The sequence below is a fragment of the Crocuta crocuta genome, unplaced genomic scaffold, assembly GCF_008692635.1.
Source record: "Crocuta crocuta isolate KB4526 unplaced genomic scaffold, BGI_CrCroc_1.0 scaffold125, whole genome shotgun sequence".
In the NCBI taxonomy this organism is placed as follows: Eukaryota; Metazoa; Chordata; class Mammalia; order Carnivora; family Hyaenidae; genus Crocuta; species Crocuta crocuta.
This window is the reverse complement of record NW_027531143.1, coordinates 4790970-4818329: the sequence shown is the minus strand read 5'-3', so window position 1 is coordinate 4818329 and position 27360 is coordinate 4790970. Positions and strand designations below refer to the sequence as shown.

General features: G+C 37.1%; 1 protein-coding gene across 1 annotated transcript in view; it reads right to left on the bottom strand.

Moving 5' to 3' along the window:
* LOC144237442 (uncharacterized) overlaps positions 1–27360 on the bottom strand; it is a 277532-nt gene that overhangs the window by 811 nt on the left and 249361 nt on the right. The gene's annotated exons all lie outside the window — the stretch shown is intronic.

Here is a 27360-nt window from a genome sequence, read left to right as displayed (position 1 = left end):
AAACTCCCCCATGTTATTTTGTTTGTAGGTTTTGACCTGCTGGTTTATGTAGTCATAAACGCTAGGTCATTGAGGGCAAAAACACAGTGAGAGAGAAACAAGGTATTTAACTACTAGTCAGAAAATATCTGAGGAAATAATTGAAGGGATAAATTATACCACTGTGGAAAATAATTAGTCTATCAGATCAAAAATGAAAAGCTATTTGATAGTGTAAAAGGAAATCCAGTAAACCCTTTTCTTGACAAAAATCAGTGAACCATTGACTTCAAGTAAAAAGCCAATCTTTACTTGCCTTTATATTTTTAAGCTTTGACTAATAATTGCCCAAAGCAGTGGATAATATTTCTCTGGTTATAAACAACCCCAAATCCTTCATGGAGAAATGTTTCTCTGGTAATTGCATTCTTAACAGAGTATTATATTCATAAGTGGTATCATAGAGGCATCCATGATGGTAGCCTGTGTTTTCTGTGTTTTTTTTTTTCAGGTGAAATTAATGTTTTCTTACAGTGTTATAGTTATTAAAGAGGAAAACCTTCTTTTTATTCTTGCTCTGACAGGTAGGTAAATATAATCTGCCATTTGGAATGGCATCATATTAAAATACTGGAAACATTATGTGGTTTATTCCTTGTTAGGACCAGGATGAAAAATCTGTTCTGAAGTAGAAGATTCATGTTTGGCAGTAGGTTTAGGATTTCTTGCTATTTTCATTGCTAAAACCGAGGAGGGCATAACAGAGGCCAGATCTCCAAGTAGCACCTGCCAGGCAAATGGTGGAGGGAAGTGGAGGGCTTCAGCTTTGGGAGCCAGAGAATATGATGCAGTATCTCCATCCAAAGGCATCTAGGATGTCTGACTTCAGAGGAATGAGATAAGCTTAAAAGCTTTGACATACATATAGCAAACAAGTAGAGAAAATTTCCAAGAGCAAATTTACCACTAACTTACTGAATCATGATTAATGGCTATTCAAAACAGCAGTTGCAGAAAGAATGCTATTTAAAGATAAGGTAGGAAAATGAGTCTGTTAAAAATTGTTTATTTTTAAAGAAATAAGTTCAAGAATTTCTATTCATTAAAAGTTGGGGGGTGCCTGGGTGGCCCGGTTGGTTAAACATCCAACTTTGGCTCAGGTCATGATCTTGCAGTTCATGAGTTTGAGGCCCCTGGAGCCTGCTTCAGATTCTGTGTCTGTCTCTCTCTCTGCCTCTCCCCACTCACACTCTGTCTCTCTCTCTCTCTCAAAAGTAAATGAAATTTTTAAAAAATTTTAAAAATAAAGTTGATTCATGTATTTCCTCTGTGTATACAGCAGTTATTCTTTTATATTTCCATCCATCATCCATCTTTCATCCAGTCATCTATCTATTCCAACAAAGTATTTACACATCATTTTATTTTTTCATTTATTCCTAAGCCCAAGCTATTTTGTGCACCTACCATATGACACGCACTATTACTAGTGATATAAAATAATAAAAGATGGAGTTCCTTCCCTCAAGATGCTTAGAGTCCAGTTGGAGAAAAAGTTAAATATAGCAATACTGCACAATGTGATAGGTGCTGTTGTCCTGTGAGGACAGAAGGGCTTGTAAAGCACAGTGATGAATTCCAGAAGGCTAATGTTAAAGCTGGATTTTAAAAGATAAGTAAGAATAATTAGGTAGATAATGAAGAGAAAAGGTAGTTTTAGACAAAAGACATGCATATGTAAAACACGTTCTTAATAATTGGTATTCATTTATATTCACAACATAATCATGTAACAAAACTCCACTCCTTTACATACGATGTGATATAATGATTCAGTTAACAATAACCTGGGGAGGCAATAGAACTGGCGGTAAAATCTACTGTCTCTAGAACCAGGCTTCCTTGGTCTAAATCCTGACACTTCTATCTCGATGATAACCTGGGGGAAATTACTCAACATTGCTCTGTCTCCATTTCTCTTTCTTCAAATTGAGAATAATATGATATCCCTTACAGTGAGTATCAATTATATTATTTTCTGCAAGAAAAACACATATATCTATCATTAAATAATCTCTCTCAGGGTATGTTACTTAGGATAATATTTTTCCTCCCTTAAAATTATCTTACTGATAATAATGGTACCGGTAGTAACAGTAGTTTTCTCAAATCTCTTTAAGGTATGTCTGAGAGCTCTCACAAGCTGAGATTTACTACATTCAGAAACCCAAAGAGATTTTGCCTTTTTTACAACTTAAAAATTGCTTGCAGCAATATGGAGAAACCACTAGAGCTTTATTCAGATGCCCTGAGTTCAAATTTTCTCCCTGCTACCTTCTAGGTTCTTGGGCAAGTTGCTTAATGCTTGTGCCCCAATATCTTATCATCATGGGAGGAGACACTAAGACACCAAGACCTCGCTCAGGGGGCTCCTGGGAAGATTAAACAGGATAACATGTGCAAATGTGGCTAGCATCACCCAAAGATTTCTTTCATCATTCCCCAACCCCCTTTAAAATGCATAGAAAATACATAATGGCTAATCTAAGGATTGTGAAAAATATCTTTCCCAAAATACTTTCTATAGTTTGAGAGATCACATATAAATATTCTCATCTGCATTCTCTAACTCTGGAAAACACTCTTGAATGTTATTGCTGACTTTGATAGGCTGCCTTTGCAGCTTTGCCAGAACTTGCTCTGGGTTGCAGCTATTCATAGAATGCCCTTGGATAATGTGATAGGTTGAATTCGAATTACTCCCCCAATCACTTCGGAGGCAGTAATAATGGCACCTAAAATGGTCATCTGGAGAATGAACTGAGCATGGACATCTTCTAATAAAATCTTTCTCTCTCTTCTTTTGTCCTTAGAATAACCCAAAACCAGATAGTATAATAATGCTACATGAGTAAATAAGCGTTAAAGATGCTAACAGAAACTGACTTTTGTTGTAGACAGATACTATATGCTTTAGGAGACCACTAATCTCAGGTATAATACAAATACAAAATAGCTTTTTTTTTTTTTCCAAAATCTAAATTGCAGGAAAGCAGACATTGCACTACATCTTCCCTGGAATTATCTTTAGTTGCTAATATTTTTTTAAGGCTGAGAACCCACCCTACCCAAGCAGTATAGACAGACTAGCTTTAAATAAATTCAGCATATCATCATGTTGCTAATACTATTAAAATCTTTGGTGTCTCAAACATCTTTTCTGCTTCTCTCCCTGCATCCCTATTACTTAATATTGTCACATCTAAGGCCAGGGCTCCTTAGTCTGCCTGAAGGAATATAGAAGTACTAGGCTGGCATAGCTTCTATTTTATTAAATTTTTTTTTTCTTGCCTGCAACCTGATTTCTTCTGGGTCTGACCTAATTCCTTTGATGCCTGGGGCTTGGAGGCCTGTGCTAATCTGCATCAGGGATGTGTGGAGAAAAGCGAGACAATTGAGAGAAAAGTAAACCGAAGAGAAGAACAGCACCTGGGCAAGAGGGCTCTTCAAAATCAAAATAAGCATTTTGGAAGCAGGACATTTCTGTTCTACCCCATCCTTTAAAGAGAAACCTACATTTAATGCACGGCCTCAAATATTCATTTCCCCCTCTTTCTGGTTCTTTAAAGCATTTTATGACCAGGATAATAAAGGCAACGGCGGAATGCTGATTTTTTAGCATTGTGTAATAAATTCCAATGTCAGGAAAATACCTGTTTATGAAAAAGAAGTTATGTTCTAAAAGTCATAATGAAAGAAAGCGTTTGAGCTGACGTTGATGGAGAGATCGTGCAATAGTCTAAGCTTTGTTCCTAAGCTCTGGAACGTGCCGATGTTGAGAGCTCTTTAGACCTAACCACTAAATTATTGCTCCTCTGGGTCTGCTCCCACTTCTTCTTCCCTTTAGGAAGCGGTACTTCTTACTGCTCAAATAAGCATTCAACATCTTGTAGTCATTAATATACCAAAAGCAGGGGGTAAAGGGGCAGATTTTCAAAGTGTCTCTGCTCTACCTGATTTTGCATTACAATGAAACTGGGAGAAGTGGGAAAGGTAACAAATCACCAAGTTTTTTTCTTTGAGATGTTAAGAAGTTGTGATTTTGTTTGTATGGATTTACCAAAAGAGTGTGTGTGTATATATTTGTGGGGTGGGGGTGTGTGTGCGGAGGTTGTGTTCATTTGCGATTTGATTAATTACAGTTCACAAAGCCCCATTGGTACCTGCTCCCATCCAAAGAGATGCACTTTATCTAAAGCAGAAAATGATCAGTAACAGTAATTGTTTTCGATACAGTAGTGTGCCTTGGTTCAGGAATATTTTCACTTCACAGATGTTTAAAGTCACTTGGCACTCAGCCTTCAAACTTGTTATTCATTTGGCATCCAAATTCATGTTTCATAGCCATGTGACTATCTAACGTGCCATAAATAGAAACACTCCTCTGAATTCCAGAGCTCTACCCTTGACCTACCCTCGCTGCCTAACCTACGCAGCTTCTGTGTTTCAGGATATATTTGCAGATTCAAAATCCTTATTTTGGTGTTATTGTTGAAAACCATTTATTCATCAGAGATCTAGAGCTGCTAAACAATATAAATCTGCGTGCTTTTTGTGTTCCTCTCCGAGGTGATGGGTGTCTTCTTAACAGTCTCCTTTGATTTGCACTCGCAATTTAGTAGTGGATACACTGTGAGCAGAATGACCCTACCCAGGTGCTTAAGAGGAAAGAAAAAGAAAAGGAGTTTGGCATGCAGATAACTCACAACCTGGAAAAATTAACATGCCACAGTCAATAATAAATAGAATATTTGCATATCGATTTAAGTCATTGGGAATGATCACTTGTGTGTGTGTATTTGCTTCTGTGTGTGTATGTGTGCACTACTGTCTTAACGCAAGCCCGTGGAATCAGCATTTTTCACCCTGATGAAAAAATTTTGCAGTTAAATCTGAACACTGTTGCTAACTGAGCTGGAAATGCCTTTTCAAAGCAGGTTTGCCATATTATTCCCTATTTGATTCAAAGAAATAGAAAGCCATACGATGGTACAAGATATTGCTACTTTATTTCATTGTCCCCTTCCACATAAACTAATGAACATTTGAGAGCAGAAAATCGAGCTATAATTTAAGATCCCAAACTATGCATTGTGGTTTTTCTTTGGCAGAGCTATCTAAAACAATCTCATATTTAGTAGTTTATATTGTTCAAATTTGAAATATATTATAGTTTGAACATTGGGCAGATAAAAGATTAATTTACCTTTGTAAAACTGCACACCCTTGGGGACGATTGTATTTTATGCACAGGTGAACAAGAATTTTTTAGCAGCAAATCTACTGAGCTGACACTTTTAATGCTTTCTACCTTTTTTCTTTAAAGCACAAGTTTAAGCATATGAATAGCAGATTCCCAATTTTAAACTGCTTGTTGAACTCATGTTTTGGTCTAATGTTATAATTTATGTGGGTCATAAACCAACATTGCGTGTAAACTTTGTATGTGTATACATACCCATGCTTCTCTCAGACACAAACATTTTTATTACCAAGTATAGTAAAGGGATGATCTATTTCTACTTTAATTAACATATATGACCCATTTCACAAAGGACGCTACCTATTATACTGAAATAAGAAGAACACATTTAAAAATGAGCATCGCCATCCTACAGCGCATCTAGGAGAGACTGCCTATTTTCTTGCTGTTTTTGTAAAAATGAAGAATTATCACGAATATCAATCTTATAAGGTTTCTAAAATAAAGGTCTTTATAAACCCTTTTATAAGATTTACTCCTTCAGAATTCCCTTGCATACACTTTTATTTTCATGAAATCCCAATGACGGATGTGTGATGCTGAATTCTTCAAGCAAGTTACTCTGAATGCTTATCATAATCATCGGAGCAATTATAAGCACAATAGACGTATGTTGCCTCAAATGAGATCTGAGCTCCCGATAAGAAGAAAACTGGGCCTCTTCCTTCTTCCTGTGTGTGTCTTGTGTAACTGCCTCATTGTCTATAACTAATAGATAAAAAATGCAAAGCGGTGATTCTGTAATACAACATACAGTGAAATAGAAACCGAATTGCTTGCATTTCTGCTTGCTATGCTAACCCTTTTCTCAGATGATCTTGGCAGCTTTGCCTTTCTCTAATTTTGCTAACATCTCACAGATATAGAAGTGCGCACCCCCAACCCTCTGGCTCCTTCCCCTTCCTTCGTTTCTCCTTCCCGCTGTTTCATTACATTTTCTTATGTGCATACCATCAAGTCCTCTTGGACACATAATAAGATTTGTGCCAGACTATGTTTCTTGGCTTTAATGGTTAGTTAGCTTTCCAGAATACACATGCTGCTTTATACATGCTTTTATTACTGACATCATGAGAATGCATCTCTCCTATGTTTACAATTGGGTGTTCACCCTTAAATAAAAGCAATGAGATCAGGTTGTTTAAGAGAATCTTTGAAAAGCAGAATAAAAACAGCTGTTATCTGCTTGAACCATTTCATTTTCTTTCATGATCTGAATGATAATGATGTGTAGCAGTGGGCAGTCTCCGGCTCTCATTAGACACCACACATCAGAGCCTCTTTCGGGTTGGAATTGGGTCTCTGTCCTGGAGTTCCAACAGGATCGTTTCAACCTCACTTCTAACAGGTGTTGGTGTTTGCAGGAGGGGGTGGTGGAAGGATAAAACACCTTTGCCTGTTCCCCACTGACCCCTGGATTCAGGAGGCTGGTTTTCATTGGCAACGTGGGTTTGAAAGTCAAGCCAGGTCCTTGCTGAACTCTCCCTCACCAGGAACAGATTACAAATATTTCCACATGTCAAACAAATGAACAATAGGGTGGTCCTTATTAATCAAAGCTCTCCTAAACCAAGTGCAGATGGTAGCAATGAACTTCTCTTCCATGAAGATTTCTGGAAACAGGAGGAACTATGTCTCACAGAAACGCACATTTCTTCAAGTAACACCAGACAGGGAATAAAGAGCTTGAACCAAATGTAACCAAACCCCAAACACGACAAAACAATAATAAATAAATACAATTTAAAAAATCCCAGCATTCTCAATGACCCAAACCGGAAGGTTGATTGAGCTTATTTCCATTCAACACGCCCTCATCACAAGCTGTTTCTGAAGATTCTGCGGCATTTGCCTAGGGACTGACAAGCTTAAATTGGTTTTAACCTCTGGAGTCCCCTTTCATATCACAGATGTTGCTGATTGGGGAGCAGAGTTCTGCTTTCCCCAAAGTCAGTGATTTTCAGGCTCTGGTGGCATCTACCATGGAGAGCATAACTCCTCTCAGACAACAATGTCGTTTGTTCTTTTTAATTAACAGAAAAATATCGATAGGAATAGTTGAAATTGCATTGTAGTCAAAACTTGAGCATGAGGAGAGTCTGAGAAACAGTGCTATTTGAAGAACCATCCAGAGACTGGACCCATGGCTGCTCTTCTCTGACCTGAGCCGTATTACTGATGCCTCTCCGGTAGCAGAAAACTGGGTTGGGGAATCTCCCAGGAACAAAGACTCCTTGGGACTTTCTGCATGACCAGGTGTTACTATTTAGGAAGAGTATATTTCAGATGTTTCAGCAAAATCGGTTCCACTCTCTACTCAAGATTGGTGCTATTATGGTCCTGTGCAGTTCTTCAAGGTGAGGGATCAAAAGATGCTAAGATGTCACTCAGTTCATGCCTTATCTCAAAACAGTGTTAAAGCCAAATTGCATTTGAAAGGTGAAAATTCTAAAGCCCTTAACACAGAGGGTCTGTGATTTCCACCGATAAAAAAAATTCCATGATGTAAAAACTACCAGAGGCCATTTCTCTCACTAGCCTAAATCTTTTATACTGCAGCTAAGAGTGTACTTCCTCTTGGTCTGTTCCCAGTAAAAGAGAGCAATATTCAAAATTGTTGAATGCATGGGTAAAGATTTTTTAGTCTCCTCTCGAACTTTTTCAACATAATTACAGTAGAGGCGGAAGATTTTTCTACTAATAGATTAAATATGTGTCTGAAACCTCAGATTAATTATAATCTTTTTCAAGAGGACTAAAATTTTATAACTTTTCATGAGGAGATAACATTTTATTGAATTTTAAAAGGAAATGAAGTAAGAGTATTATATACAAGGACAATCCCTTACATGCCGTAGTCGTGATTCCACAATGGCATTTTGAGGGGAGATGAGGAGATTGCCCAACTGATTTTTAACATATTGGAAACTTGCAAAAAGCCTTAGGAAAATAGTCTCTATTATTATTTCAAGAATGTGGTATATTTTGTTTAAGGTATGAAATAGTATATTACAATATTCCAGATAGTTCCTGAATGCGTGGAAGTAGACTTCAATCTGGGTTTTGTCCTGCCCAGAATAGTTAATCCAATTTTACGTTCACACACATTCATTGGCAAATCCTGAAAGAAGACTTCATTCTTCCACTTTTCTTATGTTGTCGAGTAAGTGATAATATGGCAATGAAATCTAATTTTGAGCATGCCTTCCCTTCCTCCCCCAGCCGGGGCATTCCTCAGAAAATACTTGTAGGCTTGTTACTGAACCATTACACATTTCAGGGAAATTTCTGTGCTCTGTGGCATAAACTAACCGAGTAATTTCTATGTTGAGAAGACAGTGGATGATTAGAGCAGGTTTTGAAGTCTCAACACTACTGAGTGTCTGAAAAGTTGTCTTAGAATGCAATCATGGGCTTTTAGAATTTTTGCTAAATATGCCATGTTTATACTCACTTCAGGTATTACACACTTCTGTAAATATTTTATAGTACTCTTGGCTTGTTTATAAGTCTATTATAATATGATTAAAAATAAGGAGAGGTCACATATCTGTCCATTAAAGGAATTCATAAGAGCACACATGAGAGGGAAGAAGAGAGAAAGAGAATGATGATTTTGTTGAAAGAATAAGGCCGAGAAGTGAAAGAAAAGGAAGAGGAGGTCTAAATCTACTTTTAAAATATAGGAGTAGTCTGGGTAAAGCTGGAATGACTACTCATGAGAACGTGTATATGTAGATTGCCGAAAAAAAACAGTAATTCACATTTTTTTAATGTGAATACACATAAAGCACTTTCATTCATTGTCTTAGTGTATTCAGAGCCTCTGTGTGAAAGGGTGACAAGAGTAACCCTTGATTTGATTGTGAGCCTGCCTTTTGCTAGTTGTATGACCTTGGCCAGGTCACAGGTAAAATGTGATAACATGGCCTAATAGAACCTTCCTTATTGGTATGTTGTGAGAAGGAATTGAATAAATACTGGGAAAGTCCTTGGAACTGTGTCTGAGGCACACTAAGTACTATACTAATGTTTATTAAAACATATTCTCATTTAATTCTCACACAAACTTTTTGATAAGAAAGCCACATTATTTGCATTTTAAAGCATCAATAGCTGAGGTCCCCCAAATTGATGTCATTTGCCTGAAAACTAGTAGGTGATGAAGAAGGGGTCCGTATTCTGTATATTTGATCCCAGGGGCCAGAAGCTTCACTGTGCTGTAGGGTGAGCTAATAGGGTGTGAGATCTATCTTAACTACAAATAAGATATTACCACCAGACCTTTTGATAAAAACCAAGGATACTGACTTTCTCTATCTATAATCTCTGAGATAATGACCAAAATATAGAAACACATAAACTGCAAATATGCATGTAAATGTGTTTTCTTTTCCTGGTAACTATTATTTTTAAACCCATTTTTTTCCTTTCTAAGAGTATATGCTTATTGAATTCTTTGACAATAACACTACTTTTGATATGGGAACTGGAGGTATTATCCTTAAAGAAAAGTGTCATGGAAACTCCAGTAGCTATTTTATTGTTTTATCGTTACTATTCTGAAATTAATTGCTTGTTACCAAGGTCATCTCATCAAGAACATCTTCCCAAATTCCTCTCAGTAGATTATACCTGTCGGTTAGAGCATCTGTCAACTGTACGAACCTTTCTATTTTATACAAGCCACAATTTTTATCCACATTTTGAAAATAATTTTTAGAAGTTTGCATTTATTTACTTTGAGAGACACAGAGAGAGTATGAGCAGGGGAGGGGCAGAGAGAGAGGGAGAATCCCAAGCAGCTTCCATGCTGTCAGTGCAGAGCCTGATGGAGGGCTCAAACTCACGAACATCGAGATCATGTCCTGAGCCCATGCTGAATTGACTGGGCCACCCAGGCACCACTTTGTCACACATCAAAAGAAAAAAAGTGATTGAGAAATGAATGTCTTCTCCACTCCAATGAGAGCTCCATGATGCAAGAATTATTTCTGGTTTGCTTATTATTTTATCTCTGGTAGTGTAGAATGGGATAACTGCTCAATAAACATTCGCTAAATGAATAAACAGAAGTCACTGGCCTCTGACAAGGCTGTTGGGGGGGGCGGCGGAGATGGTGAGTAGTTCAGACAAAGACTGGTTGCATATCAGTGAGCTGGTGGAAGCTGTGTGAATAAGAGCACTCTGTGAACAAAACCGTTTCATGGTTGTTTACAGCGGTAAATATGGAAAGAGAGTACTAAGAAAAATGAAGAGAATCAAGAAAACAAGATCTGCCAAGAGGAAAACATGAGTTCTTTTGTTTCAGAGGAGGATAGGGAATTTTTAAATTTTTCACAGGATTATTTGCGGTTTCGAGTCGAGTCCCTTTCTATAGTCTTATTAAAACAAGCTGGCTGTGGTTAGAAGCTGCAGGTTAGAACAGTGTATACCAGAAGGCTTGATGGCAACAGTAATATCACCTTTATATGGTGGATTCTCTTGGTATGCATCAAGGAACCATCACCCAGTGACCCCTGGGTGCAGGAACCCGTATGTGATTAATCAAGGAAGCACTTTCTTTGTTGAACTCTGGAGAGAAGTTTCTGTACCCAGCAGGTGAAATAACATACTAGGGAGCCTGGCAAGCAGAGTGGCATATTCCCTCCTGACCTCAATTTCCCAAAGACACTGTGTAGTCTGTTTGTGGATGACATACTCAATGGGAAAAGCACCAGGCTAAGAAAACAGTGAGAATCCTTTCATAACCTTACGGTATAGGGAGATAATTATCTTCTCATTTAGTCAAGAAAAGAGGCCAGATTTCACTGGTATTTGAGAATGAAGAAAGATAAACTAATTTGCTTACAAAGAAACCACATTTTCAAAGAAACCATGTCATCTATCAAGTCTTTTGTTGCCAATTCATATCAGTTTCAGTTTACTACTCTTGGAATTGTGGAAAAAAATCTGCTTCTAATCCTTTAGAGAGAAAGCCTGGTTATCATAGTATTTCTTCTCTTTGGTTGGATGAGTGATTATCTTTAAGGGGAGGATGTTTCTAGGGATTTAAGCATAATGTATATTTGCACTTACTTTATTTTAAATTTAAAAATTAAAAATGGAACCTAATTATGTGGGTTTTATTTCCCTAAATAGGCAATCCACTAATGCACAGTGAGTTCAAGCAGGTAGCTGAAAATGATGCTGCTTAATTACTTCATGGATGACTAAGATGTTTCCTGAAGTCGATTTAAAAAAAATTCTAGAAAATCAAGCACTCCCTTTTTATAAACGCTCTCAATGAGCAGGATAGTGGCATTGCACAAAAGGTATTTGATTATTAATTGGTTAATTGATGTGTAGATTCCCTATTTGTTATCTTCATATATCCATTCGGCACAGTCCCCCTCAATAGGAAGCTTCGGTCAGGTGATCATGTAAGGGGTGGTAATAGAGAGCCTGCCTCCCTTTGAAATCACGTAGGCCTCTCATTGGTGTTTCATCTTCCCTTCTAAATTAAAACAGACGATAACCCTCAGCTAATTAAAAAGGGAGTAGCAACCTGTAGAGTCTTCTTTTCTTGCCAAAAGTTAAGCTGGAATAGATTTCAGTTGGAGAGCCATAGGAAGAGGAACTGGTTCATTATCAAAGGTCTCACCTACAAAATAATTGGTGCTTACTTTATAAATGTTCTTAAACTTCAAGAGAATACCTTTTATGAAATTCTACATATGCACAATGATTTTTCTGGGGTATGGGATTCTGTGTTTTAGTGAACCCTCTGCATCCCCAGATTGGGTTGTAATCACTGATCTCCCCACCTCAAAATGATAGAGACAACTGGGAATCTTTATATACTGCTTGCTGAGAATTTTTGATTTGTTAAAAATATAATTGCTAATAAAATTTTTACCGTACAATTTATCTCTTCTGTAATGAGAGGCTAGGGGACTAGTTATATATATATATGCTTTCTTCTTCTTTTCCTTTGTAATGTTAGATCTCGGTTGGAGAGAAAAGGACTAACAGCTGGAACTTATAACTATTTGGAAACATCAACAATGTTGAAATTTACACTCCCATGTGCAGATGTTATCAGACAATCAAAAAAATGTGTACAAACAATGAAAGAGGAAAGCAATTTTATCGAAGCGTGATTTGGTTGGACAGGGCACAAAAAGTTACACTTGTCCGTTTTCAGAAAAACATTGTGAATCAATAAGATGAGATAGATTATATTAGAGCAACATTTTGCAAGAGGTTTTCTAACTCAGTGATAGGTATGGTCTATACTAGATGACTGACTTTATGAAACATAAAGTTTTACCTTCACTATGTTATATAAGCGAGAGAGGCTGAACTAATAAAAAGAAACGGTGCCAGTTGGCACTCTTTCCCACTGGATTTCAAGACTGTAGTCAAACAGGTTTCTCCTTAATACTATTGGGCATGGTCTCTTAATAATATGCTTCCAGCAGAGAGGTTGGGCCAAGTCTTCCATTGCTAATTTATATCCTGCTTATCTGAGAGAGATTGGTTAATCCAAGTATGTGGTATTTTGGGATGTGGGATTAGGCTAATACTCCTCTAATATAGATAATTTTTTTTGCTTCCTTGGGGCTTTATCTGTCAAACTAGCTTCTTTGTTAGCATTAGCTTGCTCTTCCAGCATAATTTAGTAGAAATTGGTAAAAATAGATAGACTTTAGTACCCATAAAGACCTTTAGGCACCAAAGTAACATGGGAAGGTAGGTATAAAACTTAAATATCTCAAGTATATTCAAAACTTTCCTCCTAAAATACACTTTATTTTTATTCATTGCATCCAGGCAGGAAGTGTCTGCTTAAGCCCAGAAAGTGTTGCTTTTTTTTTTGTACGGAGGTAGGTTGGGGTAAAGGGTGAGAAGTATGCATTTGGCGTTTTTATACATGATTTAGAAATGTCAATACCATCCAGATTTGAAAACAACCTTTAATCATGGAGGTATTGTGTAGTGGTTGGAAGTAGGCACAGGAATTAGACAGACCTGGATTTAAACCTTGGTTTTGTAGTTTGCAAGTTACATGACTTTGTGACTTACCTTGTTTTCCTTGCCTCATGCTTCTCATGAGTAAATTAGTGGAAATAGTGCTATGAAAATCAAGTAAGATGACAGAGTGCTTTGTATAGTGCGTAAAGCAGTATCACAGTGGTAAGGATTTAATAAATAATAGCTTATTGTTTATATTATTATTATTATTTTAGATGCATTCCAAAGCCTCATTGACCACGGTAAAATACTTGTTCCTAGGTGGTGTCTATTTCTCCTTTCTAGAAAAGGAATCCAAACAGGCACCTTATTTCTGATCAGAGAAAAGATGCTACACAGCATATACTGTGGCACAGGTTTGAATAGAGGGTGAAGTGCAAGCAGCTACAATGTCACACGTTAGTCTGAATTTACCATAGACAGACTTCTGCAAGGATAAAGTTCTGCAGCATTGAAAGGACATATCAAGTTACATCAAGGAGCAGAGGACTTGCTCGAGAGGTAAGAGTGGATAGATAAATCCCTCCTTTATTTTACAAGAGAAAATATGGGAGTCACAGACAGGAAGTGATCACCAAGTATATGAAAACTGAAGTGTGCTTGGCAAATGCGTGGTGTTTTTGTTGCTCTCTTCAACAGAGAACATTGAGCAGCTACTGAACATGCCTGAAGAGCGACTGCATACATGGGTAGAGAGAGCAACAGCTCTAGCTCATCATTTTCAGCGTTCACATTAAAAGGGCAAAATCACAGGGCAATTCTTCCATGACAACACTTGCTACCTTGTCCTGCAATTTGTGTTTACACCACCATCTCTCCTACAGTGCTACAAGCATGGAATCATATCTGATTCGTGTATCACCAGTTCTGAGCACAGAATAAGTGCGTAAAAAACGAGTTTGCTGCATCAATGAATCAATTTCGGTCAGTCCCAGATAAGGGCATTCGTTTATCTCATTTGTTATCAAACTTGATTGCCTGTTGTACTTCAGAACAGCATATGCTAAACTAAAGCTCAAAATGAATTTCTAACTCAGTAGTTAGCAAATGATTTTAGCATGAAGATTTCCTTTAAGCGTCAAAAATTTTCATGAGTATTTGTACTTGAATTATCTCTTGATTGAGAAAATACATGACATAGCATCCAAAGCAGCTCCCACATGGATTCAGAGCTGGTAGCAAAAAGGGTGTTTGCTGCAGTATCTTTCTAATAGCAAAGCAACTGGAGACAGGTTATAAAAACATAATAAACGTCCATCCATAGTGGACTGGTTAAATAAATTATGCTACACTCATGTAATGAAATACTTTGCAGTACTAAAAAAGAAGATGGTAGATCAATATGTCCTGATATAGAAAAATGTCCAACATATATTAAGGGAGAACATCAAATTGCAGCCTGGAATATACAGTAAAATTTCCTTTGTGTATGAAAAACTGCACCAGTCCGTGGGGAAGAGTATGGACAGGTGCTGGAAGAATAGAGGATATGTTGAAATGAGTGTGATAGGAAAAGGGGATTTACTTTTCATGTTATAACTTGAGTTATTTCATGTTATAACTTTCATGTTATAACTTATGCTATTTGAATTTTTTCCTCATGAGCATGAATTATTTGTATTTTAAAACTCAAAATAGCATACTATGTAGTATTTCTTTCTCTATTGTATCTATCTATCTATCTATTGATAGATATAAATATAGACTTTATTCCCCTTTAGCTTTAGACCTATATGCTCTGCCAATGGCTGATATTTGGGACATTCCCATATGTGGAAATCTTTTGTGATAATTCTGCAGTTCCCCCTTAATTCTTTCATCACCAAAATGAAAACTGGTCTTACACAGTTCCTATAACTCTTTTACCTTTTTCAACAAAAAAATCAATAAACAAACAAACCAGCAGGTTTTCAAATGTTTGCTAGCTGCACAGTTCTTTGTTCATGCTCGGGAAATTGTACAGGAAAGCCCAATGTTAGAATGGATAAAGTGGAACTCTTGCGTTATTATACTCTCCTATATTTCTAGGAGAGAGAGAGACAGAGACAGCGTGAGCAGGGGAGGGTCAGAGAGAGAGGGAGTCACAGACTCTGAAACAGGCTCCAGGCTCTGAGCTGGCAGTCAGCACAGAGCCCGACGCGGGGCTCGAACCCACGAACCGCGAGATCATGATCTAAGCGAAAGTCGGACGCTTAACCGACTAAGCCACCCAGGCGCCCCTATAAGGCTTATATTAGCTTCATATTGCAGAAGGTGCAGGAACCATGCTTTGCCTACCTTCACATTCACTTTCCCTAGCCATCTCCATTCAGTGCCAAGCAGAGTGCCTTGCATTTATACATAATCAAAAACTGTGCAGTTGATTAGGGGTTGAATTACACTGATAGTTTAGACGACTTTTCCAAGATCAGTATTCAGCAGGTAAATGATATATGGTCTAATCCCTGAAACCTTTTTCCTAACCGAGGCCTCTTACTATCATACCCTAAGTCACACTTTGCCTAAGTCACTTGTTACAAGGCATTTAATTGGGTAGTTAATTACTTTTAATTTATATATATATATATATATATATTTTTTATAAAAAAGTAGGCTCCATGCTGGGTGTGCTTGGACTTATAACCCTGAGATCAAGACCTGAGCTGACATCAAGAGTAGGATGCTTAACCAACTGAGCCAGCCAGGCACCCCGACAAGACGTTTAATTTAATTGTAACTTCCATAAAATCTTAAATTCCTTTCTAGACCATTGTTGGTTTTCCAAGTTCCCTTGAATTTAAGAAAACAGTAAGCATGTATACAATATTCCCTCCTCTGCACCCCTCCATTATTATCTATCTAAGCTCATTGTGTATTTTCTTCCTACTTCTTATCATAACTCAGAATCATTTGATTTGCCTTTTTATGTCTTCTTGTTACAATTCGTTGACTAGAATGCAACCTCTATGAGGTAAAAGATCTTGTCCCATTATTCATAGGGCTTCTCTTTTCAGTAATGTCTACGTTATTGAATGCTGAATGGTTGCAGTATTCAGAGAAATCTTGCTGAAAACAAACAAACTATATTAAAAGGTTTGCTGAAGGGCGCCTGGGTGACTCATTTAGTTAAGCATCTGACACTTGGTTTTGGTTCAGGTCATGATCTCACAGTTTGTGAGACTGAGCCCCGTGTTGGGCTCTGTGCCAACAGTGTGGAGCCTGCTTGGGAGTCTGTTTCCCTCTCTCTGCCCCTTGCCTGCTCATGCTTTCTCTCTCTTCCCAAAATTAACTAAAAAAATAAATAAAAATAAAAAGATTCGCATAAAAGTATCTAAGAAGTGACAAGATAAGGTCTATAGGACAGAATTGAAGAAAACATTGGGATATAGAAAAGTAGTAGAGCATGGAGTCTTTAAGTTGCCTGTGCCCCAAGTACATTTTTATACTGTGTCAAATAAGAGCTATAGTTTTGGCAGACTCTTTGAGGGTCTCCCCATAAAGGAGTGTGAAAGGTCATTCTACTTATGTTGGGCTGAGGCCCTAAAGGTTACCAGTCCTCAAGGGACAAGAAATCCTGCAGCAACAACATCTCTAGGTTTCCATCTTATGTTCCTAAAGGAGTGCAGTGAGGATTGATTTGGCATATCATTGATCAAGCAAGAAATGGAAAAAAGAAAAATAACCTGTCCTAGAGAACTTGTGAATATTTTTATAGATTTGTAGCCTGCACTATCCATGGTTTTGGGTGGTCTGAAAATCTTCAATCTATGAATCTTTGATTTAAGATAGTTCCAAACAAGTAGAACCTCTCAATATCTGGCAGAAATCAACATGTTGGTCTGGAGGAAGGCACCTCCATGCTAGACCTCAAGGAATCCCCATGACTAAATACACCAGGAAACAAGGCACCCTGAGTGGATACCAGGAGAAACATCAATCAGAAGGGACAGGTCTATAGACGTCAGACACTGGAATTAAAAGTCAGAGAGACTCAACAATTGCCACAATTGAGGAAGTCAAAGGCAAGTTGGAGGATAGCTGCAGGGAATAGGAACTATCAAAAGTGACAGAAAAGGTTTGAAAAGAATATCACCTTAAAATTTTTTAGAAGAGAAAACTTCAAAAACCAAGACTAAAATCCAATGGTTAGATTTAACAAGACATAAAACCCCAATGATGTAGATCCAGAAAATTATTCAGAACAAAGCATCGAGAAATCAAAAGATGGGAAATACAGAGAAAAAGGCAACGTTGGAGGGCATGGACTGAAGGGTTCCGGAGACATTAGACTCCGAGAGGGCAGCTGAGAGGGTAGCACAGGCATTATTTGGAGAGAAAAGGGGCTGAGAATTTTTCTCACTTGAAGAAAGAAAGATACGAATCCACAGGCTTGAAACACCTTCTGTTCTCAGGCAGGATACATAGAAAGAAAGGCATACAACCTACGTCATCTGAAACTGCAGGCTGTGAAAACACAGTGCCTGGAATACAGCAGTTAGTGAAAAAGTAACTTTAGATAAATGAGCTGATTTATCCTTAAGAATGACGGCTTTCAAGTGAGACTGCCTTTTCTGTCATGTGACCTAAGCCAGGTCACATCCCCTCTCCAAGTTTAGGTTCCTCTTCTGTATTCAAAGAGAATAATCCTAGTAGTGGCCTCACATGATTTTACAAGAAATTAAAGAAGTATTTAAAGCATGTGAAATAGTGCCTCAGTTGGAAAACACATAATAAATGCAAATTACGTTTGTTGTTATCAGACAAAAATAAAAAGACTATTTGTATGATAAAGCATTTATGTGTGAAAAATTTATTTATTTATGTTATTATTTTAAATATTTATTTTTGAGAAAGGGAGAGCATATGCGAGTGGGGAAAGGGCAGAGAGAGGGAGTCAGAGGATCTGAAGTGGGCTCCACACTGTGGGCACAGAGTCCAATGTGGGGCTTGAACGCACAAAGCGTGAGATCACGACCTGAACTGAAGCTGGACTCTTAACTAACTGGGTCACCCAGCTACCCCTGTATGCAAATTTTCTTATATTTTCTTAAAGTTTAGCTTTACAATAGACACATTTTGGTATCATTTGCTCCAGCCTGTGATTTTGAATCTTTTTAGAAAAATATTGGTGAACACAATGTTCTACAAGTTTGGGGAAATATGGTAAGATAAGGCATCATGGGAGGCCAGCAAATAAAACCAGTTCAATTACCACCTTCCACACACCAAGGATTGCTAGTCACCTTTAAAACCAAGGCCAAATCAACTAAGCTAAATGAAATGGTTTCCTGCTTACTAGGTTTATTCTATTAGGTCCTTTAGAAAAGAGCCTGTGTCTGTTTTATTTCATTTAGATAGAAGAATAGTCAGACATGTCATTAGATTACCTTTGAATTTGACCTTGGAGTTGTCATTTTTTATGGTAAAGAATAGGACTTTTTTCAGGAAAAAGAAATAAAATTCTTTCAAGTTAGAGACATTGAAACCTAATAGATTGTGCTATTTAAACAGAAAACAAATTAAGATTGCTCTGGAGCCTTTTTTTTTTTTCTTTTTTGTAATTAGCCACAGTTCCTAAAGGACACCAGACAATTATAGAAACACTGAGCTATGTGGTCTCAGACTTCAAGTTAACACTTATTTTTCTGGTTTCTGAAGACCTTTCGTTTTTTTAGCGCTTATTTTGGGGATCATTCCCTTTTGCTTCTGAGCAAATCTGTATGTTAACTTAGTGGCAGTTTTAGGTTAGACAAGTAGAATTATCTACTTAGGTTCCCCCCCCCCACCCCAAGGAATGCCTTGATATAAATATTGCAGATACTTTTTAGTTTTTATTTCAGTTATTAATTACTTGAAACCCATATTTCGGTATCAACACCATTGTTAACTTATTTTCCAGTTCTCTTAAATGGTCGCCATAACTTTCCCTACTAGGGCAGGCAATCCAGTTTCACTGAGTAATATCTCAGGGCTTTTTCCTTGCCATTATCTCCAAAACAATGCTTAATAACCTTACGTATCAGGGAATATTTCTATATGTCTTGCCTAAATCACGCTTGTGTTTATTCTTTCTCATTGGTATGATGCTTCATCTGCCTTTCCCCTTGGATTTAATGTACTTGACATCAACCAGTTATTGTGAATAGATCAGATTTTCATAAATTTTCACATTTCACAAATGTAGTCATATGACATCTTTCTAGCTCTCATTTCAGGCAGGCTTTGGAACATATTTCAACTTGGGGAAATAAAGCCAGTTTAAAAAACTGTATTTTCATAACAGGCTTATATTCACATGGCTTTATGATTTTCCTGTACTCACCCAAACCCCCAAAGCTGTATCTCACTAAAGAAAAGTAGTGGGTTTTAAATAAATTTATAGGGCCATCACTTTTATATGGCCATAAAAGAAAAGAATATGTGGAAATAGTATTGATAAAATTTAAGTATTCTCTTCAGGTATAGCAGAAGAACAAAGGAATAGAATACTCTGTCCCCTTTTTACATATTTATCAAAGACTCCCTGACTGCAGGCAGCATGTGTGGAACTCATCACAACCTGACGTCTTGTTGGACAACTATGGAGCTTATGATAGCAGTAGGATTATGGTGTTTAAAATAAATAGGAGGAAGATACGATCATCATTTCATAAGCATTAGCAATCAGTAAAAAAGATAATATACATCTGAAAACTATTTGTAAAACCTCCTGCACATCAAATGAATGGATAAAATTGGTCACGTGGCTATTTCTTTTACCCTAATCTATTGCCGGGTATATTATGAAAAAGTCTTTTTAAACCACATTTTCTTTTTTTAAAAATGTGTTGTTTTTTTTTGAGAGAGAGAGAGAGAGAGCATGCGTGTGAGAGGGGCAGAGAGAGAAGGAGACAGAATCTGAAGCAATCTCTAGGCTCTGAGCTGTCAGCACAGAGCTTGATGTAGGGCACTGACTCACGAACTGTGAGATATGACATGAGCTGAAGTCAGACGCTTAACCGACTGACCCACCCAGGCGCCCCTAAGCCACAGTTTCAAATATATTAGTTATTATTGATACGTTGTCAGTTACAGTGTTTTAAAAATTCAGAAAGTGGATGGATGAAATTATGATCCCCTCAAATTCATATGTTGAAGCCCTAACCCTCAATGTAACTGAATTTGGAGATAGGAACTTTAAGGAGGTAATTAAGTTGAAATAAGGTCATTTGGGTAAGACCAGTGGGACTAGTGCCCTTATCAGAAGAAGAGAGCGAGAGCGCCAGAGATCTCTCTTTCCTGCCACACGCGGGACACAGTGAGAAGGTGACCATCCTCAAGCCAGGAAAAGCCTTACCAGAAACAAACCCCACTGGCACCTTGCTCTTGGACTTCCACCTTCCAGAACTGTGAGAAAATAAATGTCTGTTGTTTAAGTCACCTAGTCTGTGGTATTTCACTGTGACGGCCCCAGCAGAACAATACAGAAGACATTAGGATGTTTCAGATCACATATCAGTGAAACTTCAAAAACACATCATGTATAGAATTATAGTGACAGTGGTGGAAATGGTGCCTCCTGATTTCACATCTGTTATACACTTGTTATTTAATACAACTCAAAAAGTGAAATAAATGATTCATTATTTAAAGATTAATTTAAAATGCTAAAAAAAATTAAACAACAGGAATAAGGACAAAGTAAAAGAATCTTCTCCACCTCCTCTGAACTGCCCACCCTCTCTTGGCAGGTCACCAGTTTTAAGAATTTCTTAAATATTTTTATGGTAATTTTCTACTTCTTTATAGACACACACACATTTTTTTCTTTGCATAGGAGATTGTACTGTACCTCAACAATCTATTTTTAATTACTTTTAAAAACATACTTCCCAACATACAGATCTTTTTCTTTTTTAAAAAATCATTATTTTATTTTATTTTATTTTTTTATTTTATTTTATTTTTTAAGTTTATATCTTTGAGAGAGAGAACAAGCAGGAAGGAGCAGAGAGAGGGGAAGATAGAGGATCCGAAGTGGGCTCTGCACGGAGAGCAGAGAGCGCAATGCAGGGCTTGAATTTACAAACTGAGAGATCCTGACCTGAGGTAAAGTCAGATGCTTACCCAACTGACCCACCCAAGTGCCCCTCTTTTTCTTTTTTTTTTAAATTAATGTTTATTTATTTTTGACAGAGAGACCGAGTGCAAATGGGGAAGGGGCAGGGAGACAGAGACACACACAAAATGTGAAACAGGCTACAGGCTCTGAGCTGTCAGCACCGAGCTTGATGCAGGGCTCGAACTCCTAACGGCAAGATCGTGACCTGGGTGGAAGCCGGACGCTTAACCAACTGAGCCACCCAGGCGCTCCTCTTTTTCATTTTTTAAAAATGTTTATTTATTTATTTTGAGAGAGAGAAAGAGAGAGAGTGCCTGTGCATGAGCGGGGGAAGGATAGAGAAGTGAGAGAATCTCATGACTGAGAACCCACGAGACTCGATCCCATGACTGAAAGATCATGACCTGAGCTGATAACAAGAATCAGTCCTTAACCTACTGAACCACCCAAGCACCTAGATCTTTTCATTTTTAAAGGCTCTATAACACACCATGGTGTGAATATACCCTAATTTATCCAAGCAGTTCCCAGCTGATGGGTATTTAGATTGTTTCTACTTGTTTTCTATGATAATCAAGGCAATAGCATACATCGTTGCTTCTACCTTTGCACATCTAGATGAGAATTTTCTTGGAAATTCCCAGAAGTAAAACAACTGAAAATATTTGTACATTTTTAGTTTGTTTTTTGTATTGATAGACATTGTTAAATTTCCCTTTAAAAATGCTGTGCCACATTGCTTTCCCACAATAGGCCACACTCTGCTTTCGTAAGCCTTGATCAAGATTGAGTAATATATAAACCTTTAGATTTTCATAAAATATCTTTGGTATTTCTTTTGTTATCAGAGAAGTTGTACATCTTGGACAAACTCTGGACAACTTTTTACTGTTTTAAATAAACAGTAATGTTGCTTTTTTAAAAGCAAAACATCTAACCAGTGCCATGTGACTGAAAACAGTTCATTTTTATCTTAGGCATGTGTGAATCACCAGGTATATAATATGACTAACATGTGGTTAGCTCACAACAGCCACCCCTATTGTGTGTGAGTCCTTAATGGGCCCTCAGATTGCTATTGTTTTAAACTCAAATAGCAATGGTAGTTTTGATAATAATGGGATAATGAAAAATCCCATATGTTGAATCTGGGTGATTTTTAAATTTTAATCAGGCAGAGGAGAACAAACCCCGCATTGTAACAATGAATGTTGATGTGATTTGGTCTGAGAGTGAACGGTGAACAGCAGAATGACTCCCCTGGGAAAATACCATGTAATGATGACTGTCATTTAGGCCATGCTATGCTGAGACTCACTTAGAAGATTAAAACACAGAAGGGCTCAGTTAGGCCATTGCTTGAGAAGAATATCTACAAAATTCTTTTCTGTCAAAAATTAGTGAAACATAGGAACAAATATCAAGGGAGAAAAACTAAACTGCTGTTGGACAAAAGAATCATGACCAATGAAGGGCACGACCTTCGTCAGCACAAATCAGGCCAGACAAGCTTAATCATTTTTTTTATAGGATTACCAAATTGGCGGATAAAGGAAGGCAAGTGGGGTTATAAGAGCAAGACTTTAGGGAAATATTTAATACAACAATTATTATTTGTTGAAATTCTTGGGTTATAAGCCCATCATTGGAGTGTTGTGAAAAATAATTTACCAGAGCCACGCGAGGTTTAATCTCAGGAGGGGAAGCCTGATTCAGTAGTATAAGTTCTATTCATAGAGAATACCAAATGGATACATTATAAGGAAATGATATGTTTATGTGAAAAGGTGCTGAAAAGGAATGTCTGCAGACATTCTTCATGAAAACACTACAAGAAATAGGAGACTTTCCTTGAACATGATAGTCACTGTTTAAAACCAACAACCAGTATTTATTTAATGGTTAAACCTGGAAATTAGATAACAATCCCCATTACCATCATTAATTTTTATTACTATTTGGGGATTTCTGATTAACCAGTGTAACACGAAACCAAATATGGAGTATAAATATTGGATAGTTATAATCCCAAAAGAGTTTTATGGAAAGACTTAAAATACAATTATGTTTAATATAAAGCTAGGAATATGATTAAAAGAAGAAGTCACAATCTAAACATCAGTAAAAGATATGAGTAATCTAGGATAATCTTCAAAAGAAATCTCTAAATCATATATGAAGAAAATTACAAATATAGGTGTAATCTTTCTGTAAGTAAAATTTATACTAAAAACTTTATTGAAATCTTGAAGGATAAAAGAACAGGATTCTGGAAGAGATGATTGACCCTCATTTATTTATGTTCAATATAATTGCCACAGTTCTTTATGTTTTATGTAAATAAAATAAAATAGGAGCTCTTGGAGAAGCTTAAAACTTTTTTTTCCTAACATAACATTCATGTGGAAAGAATAAACAGGCAAGATTATCAAGGTAAATCGGAAACCAGTACCACTGCCCCTACAAAACACATTATAAACTTATAGTAAATAAATTTATGGTTTTGGTATGAAAAGAGACAGCTGAATGGAAAAGAATAAATAGCCCAGGTATAATTGTTACTTTTTGTAAAATTGTCATGTATAATAAAGTTGTTGTAAATCAGTAAACTGGGGAGGAGAAGGCTTAATCAAAAGTGGTCAACAATAAATCGTAATTCAGAAGATGCCATGTATTCCTTACCTTACATGTTCTTCCAGAATAAGTTCCAGATGGATGAAGATGTTAAAATGAAAAAAATCAAATGGTTGTTAAGGTAGAAAAAATTTGAATAAAATAAATACTAAGATTTTTTTGATAGAAGGTTCTGAATTTATAAATGATTAAAAAGTAATCATAAAGAAAGATGTCAATAAATTATTTTGTAAATGCAAAATAGTCTTTATTTCACAAAGAATACGTCACTCTCTATTTGACAAAGGGTTAATAACTTTACAATTAAAAAGAAAAACCCATACAAATTCATAAGTACCAGGCATAGGACAGGAATAGACAATTCACCAAAGAGGAAATACAACTCGTAAACAAACATATGGGAAAATGTTCACCTCATTAGTAGTCAAAGGAATGCAAATTCAACTTAGATGGGGAAAATGAAAATTTAGTTTTCCTTTGTAACTTGGGCTTCTGCAAAAAGAAGGGGAGTAGAAATAGTTTGGGTCTTGGGATTTCTGTGTGGCAGGGACAGTATGAGATGTGAACGAGTTGGAGAAAACCATGTCAGAGACCCCCCCTGTGTCCTACAGCTCTGCCCTGAAGGTGTCCTGGGCACAGGTGGCTGGGCCGTAGGGAAAGTATCGAGGAGGGAAGCTTGGATGAAGAAGAAATTTGATAAGCATGATATTATTTCTTTTAGTTGAGTTGTGGCAAGGATTTTAATAAACAGCTAAGAGTAATATTAATGAATGTGAAATAAGACATTATCTTTTGATGATCACATAAGCAACAAACTAAGAAAAAATATACTCATTGATAAGAAGGGTGGTGCGAACCTACAATTTTGCTACCTATAACATCGTTTATAATATTGCATCAGTAGACATTAACAACCATTAAGAGCTGGGTAAAAGATAAGGGATGACTCTCAAACATTAGAACGCATAATGTTTATCTAGTTCTATGCTCTGGGCATTTCAGGAAGCACCTTACATGGATTCTCTATTTAGTTTTCACAATGAGGTATGCATTGCCATTGTTGTTAACTATTCCTTCATTTTTACATAAGGAGAAATGGAGTCTTGGGGAGGTCAGAAGACTTGTAAAGATTACATTGCTAATCCACACCCGGGTTGCAATTTTGAACCTGGACATTCTGATGACAAAATCTACCCTCGATTTGTAATGTTAAACGCCGTGTAATGATAGTGTACGAGCATTATCATCACTCTAACAAGTGCATACAAATAAAAATGAAATGCACAAATGTGCTGAGAGATGCAGCATTAAGGTGGTGGGATAGATAATACATTATTTTTCTCTTTTTTTGAAGTTTTTTTTAAAAAAAATTGAGGCATGACACTTAAAGATATTTCTTAAAAGAAGAACAACTGTCAGGTAATTAAAAATATTCACACATATTATGTCAGTACGAATGTGTTACACTAACAGGAAGCCTCATGACCAACTTACACTTAAGCTTCTGCTGAGTGTAACATGGTCCCTTCAGGAATCTCGGAGGTAGTGTAAGCCTTGCCCAATCTGTTCCCACCTAAAATGCTTCTAGGATAATACCTCTCCTGCTGTCTTAGAATGAGTATATACCGAACAATACCCAGCTAATATCTGAATGTGTTTTTACTAAAATAGCTTCTACCTTAAGATGCTGCTAATTTCAATATGGACAATAAGTAAGACACGAAGAGTGTGATGATGATGATGATGATGATGATAGCACCTTTTACCAAGCATATATTAAATGCCAGACAATGTACTGAATACTTTTCTTCCATTTTTCCTTGTGCATTCAGCTCTCAGAGTAACCTCACAATAGTACCTTTATTTCATATACTTGTGGATGACTGATTTTTTTTTCCGAAAATCTATTGATCTCTTTGTTCCAGTTTGTTTCTGATAAATAGAAAAAGTCATGCATTTGCTTTCTTGACCAAGCCCTGTGCTATCAGTGTTGGCAACCACTTGCTGACCATGCCACACCGCCAACAGTCACAGCTAGTGTTTGGTCTGGGTAGGTCTCAATAAAGAGCACCTAAGGTGTTCATCCTCTTCCGACATACATCAGTAGAGTGGACCTCATGCCAAACCACAAAATACTGGGCAGTAGATGATTGAGAGGCGATATAGAAGAATGAGGAAAGAAGGAGCCCAGAGAGGAAAGGGAGGAACGAAGAGGGGATAAGCGCTAGAGAGGAAGGCAGGACCGAAGGAAAATGGTGAGACTCTTATTAACAAGGTTATCACATACAATTGGGTGAAACCACTGTAGGCTTTGTCAAGCCAGTCAGGTATTTTGAGAATGCTGTGGTGTTTGCGCTGCTTCCATAAAGCAGGTTGGAAAAATTCCCAGATTACCAAGCCACTAGGCAATGTGTTCTCGGTTGGCAGTATTCTGCTGTGCTCTTCTCAGCACTGGAAAAGTGTGAAAAGTGAAAGTTATCCCACAGGCAGCTGGGTAAATGCCTTATGGTTCTCTGGAATAGGTTAGCAATAGACCAGTACGTCCAGCTTTGGACTTCACAGGTTTGAGCTGAACGAAATGGATTTTTAAAAACATTGTAAATTGACTTGTGAAGAAAGAGGCCAAAGATAGCTATATTACTCAGCCAAGCAAAAGGAAGAGAGAACAAGGCCAATGCCAGGAGTGGCAGGGGCCGATCCACCAGAGAGTAGAAGCTGGTATTTACTGCTATCACAGTAATGGTGTTGTTATTATGGTATTTAAAAATGAATTCATTTATTTTATTGAACATGATAAGCATAGGACCCAATATCGGTCTCTTTGTTCTAATTAACAGAATGTCAAAGGATGTATTCTTGCTTTTAAGAATAGCATCAAGGAAAGCATTAAAAAAAAAAGTCCAAGTGATGAAGCTGAGCTGAATTTATCCCTGAGACCGCCACTACACTGTAGCATGAATCTAGTGAAAGTCTCCCTGGAAGAGGGTCCAGAAATCCCATTTACTAAGGGACTACTTTTAAACATGGTCACAGAATCATGTGAGACAGAATGCTGCATAAATAATGTAATATCCTTGTAACATTCCACTTTAACATTCCTGAATCCCAGAACCAGCAGTGGAATGTTAGAAGCATCTAAATATGGCCCTGTTTCCAATAAGTTTGTAAACAGTAACATGTTCCTTCCATTTGTACAAATGTTTCTGACCACCAGTGAGTTCATTCAGCTTCTTAATAAAATCTCTCTTCTTGTTTATCCCCTTATATTATGATCGATATCAGTTCTTGCTGCTCTTTGTTGGCTTGAATACTTTTGAATACATATCAA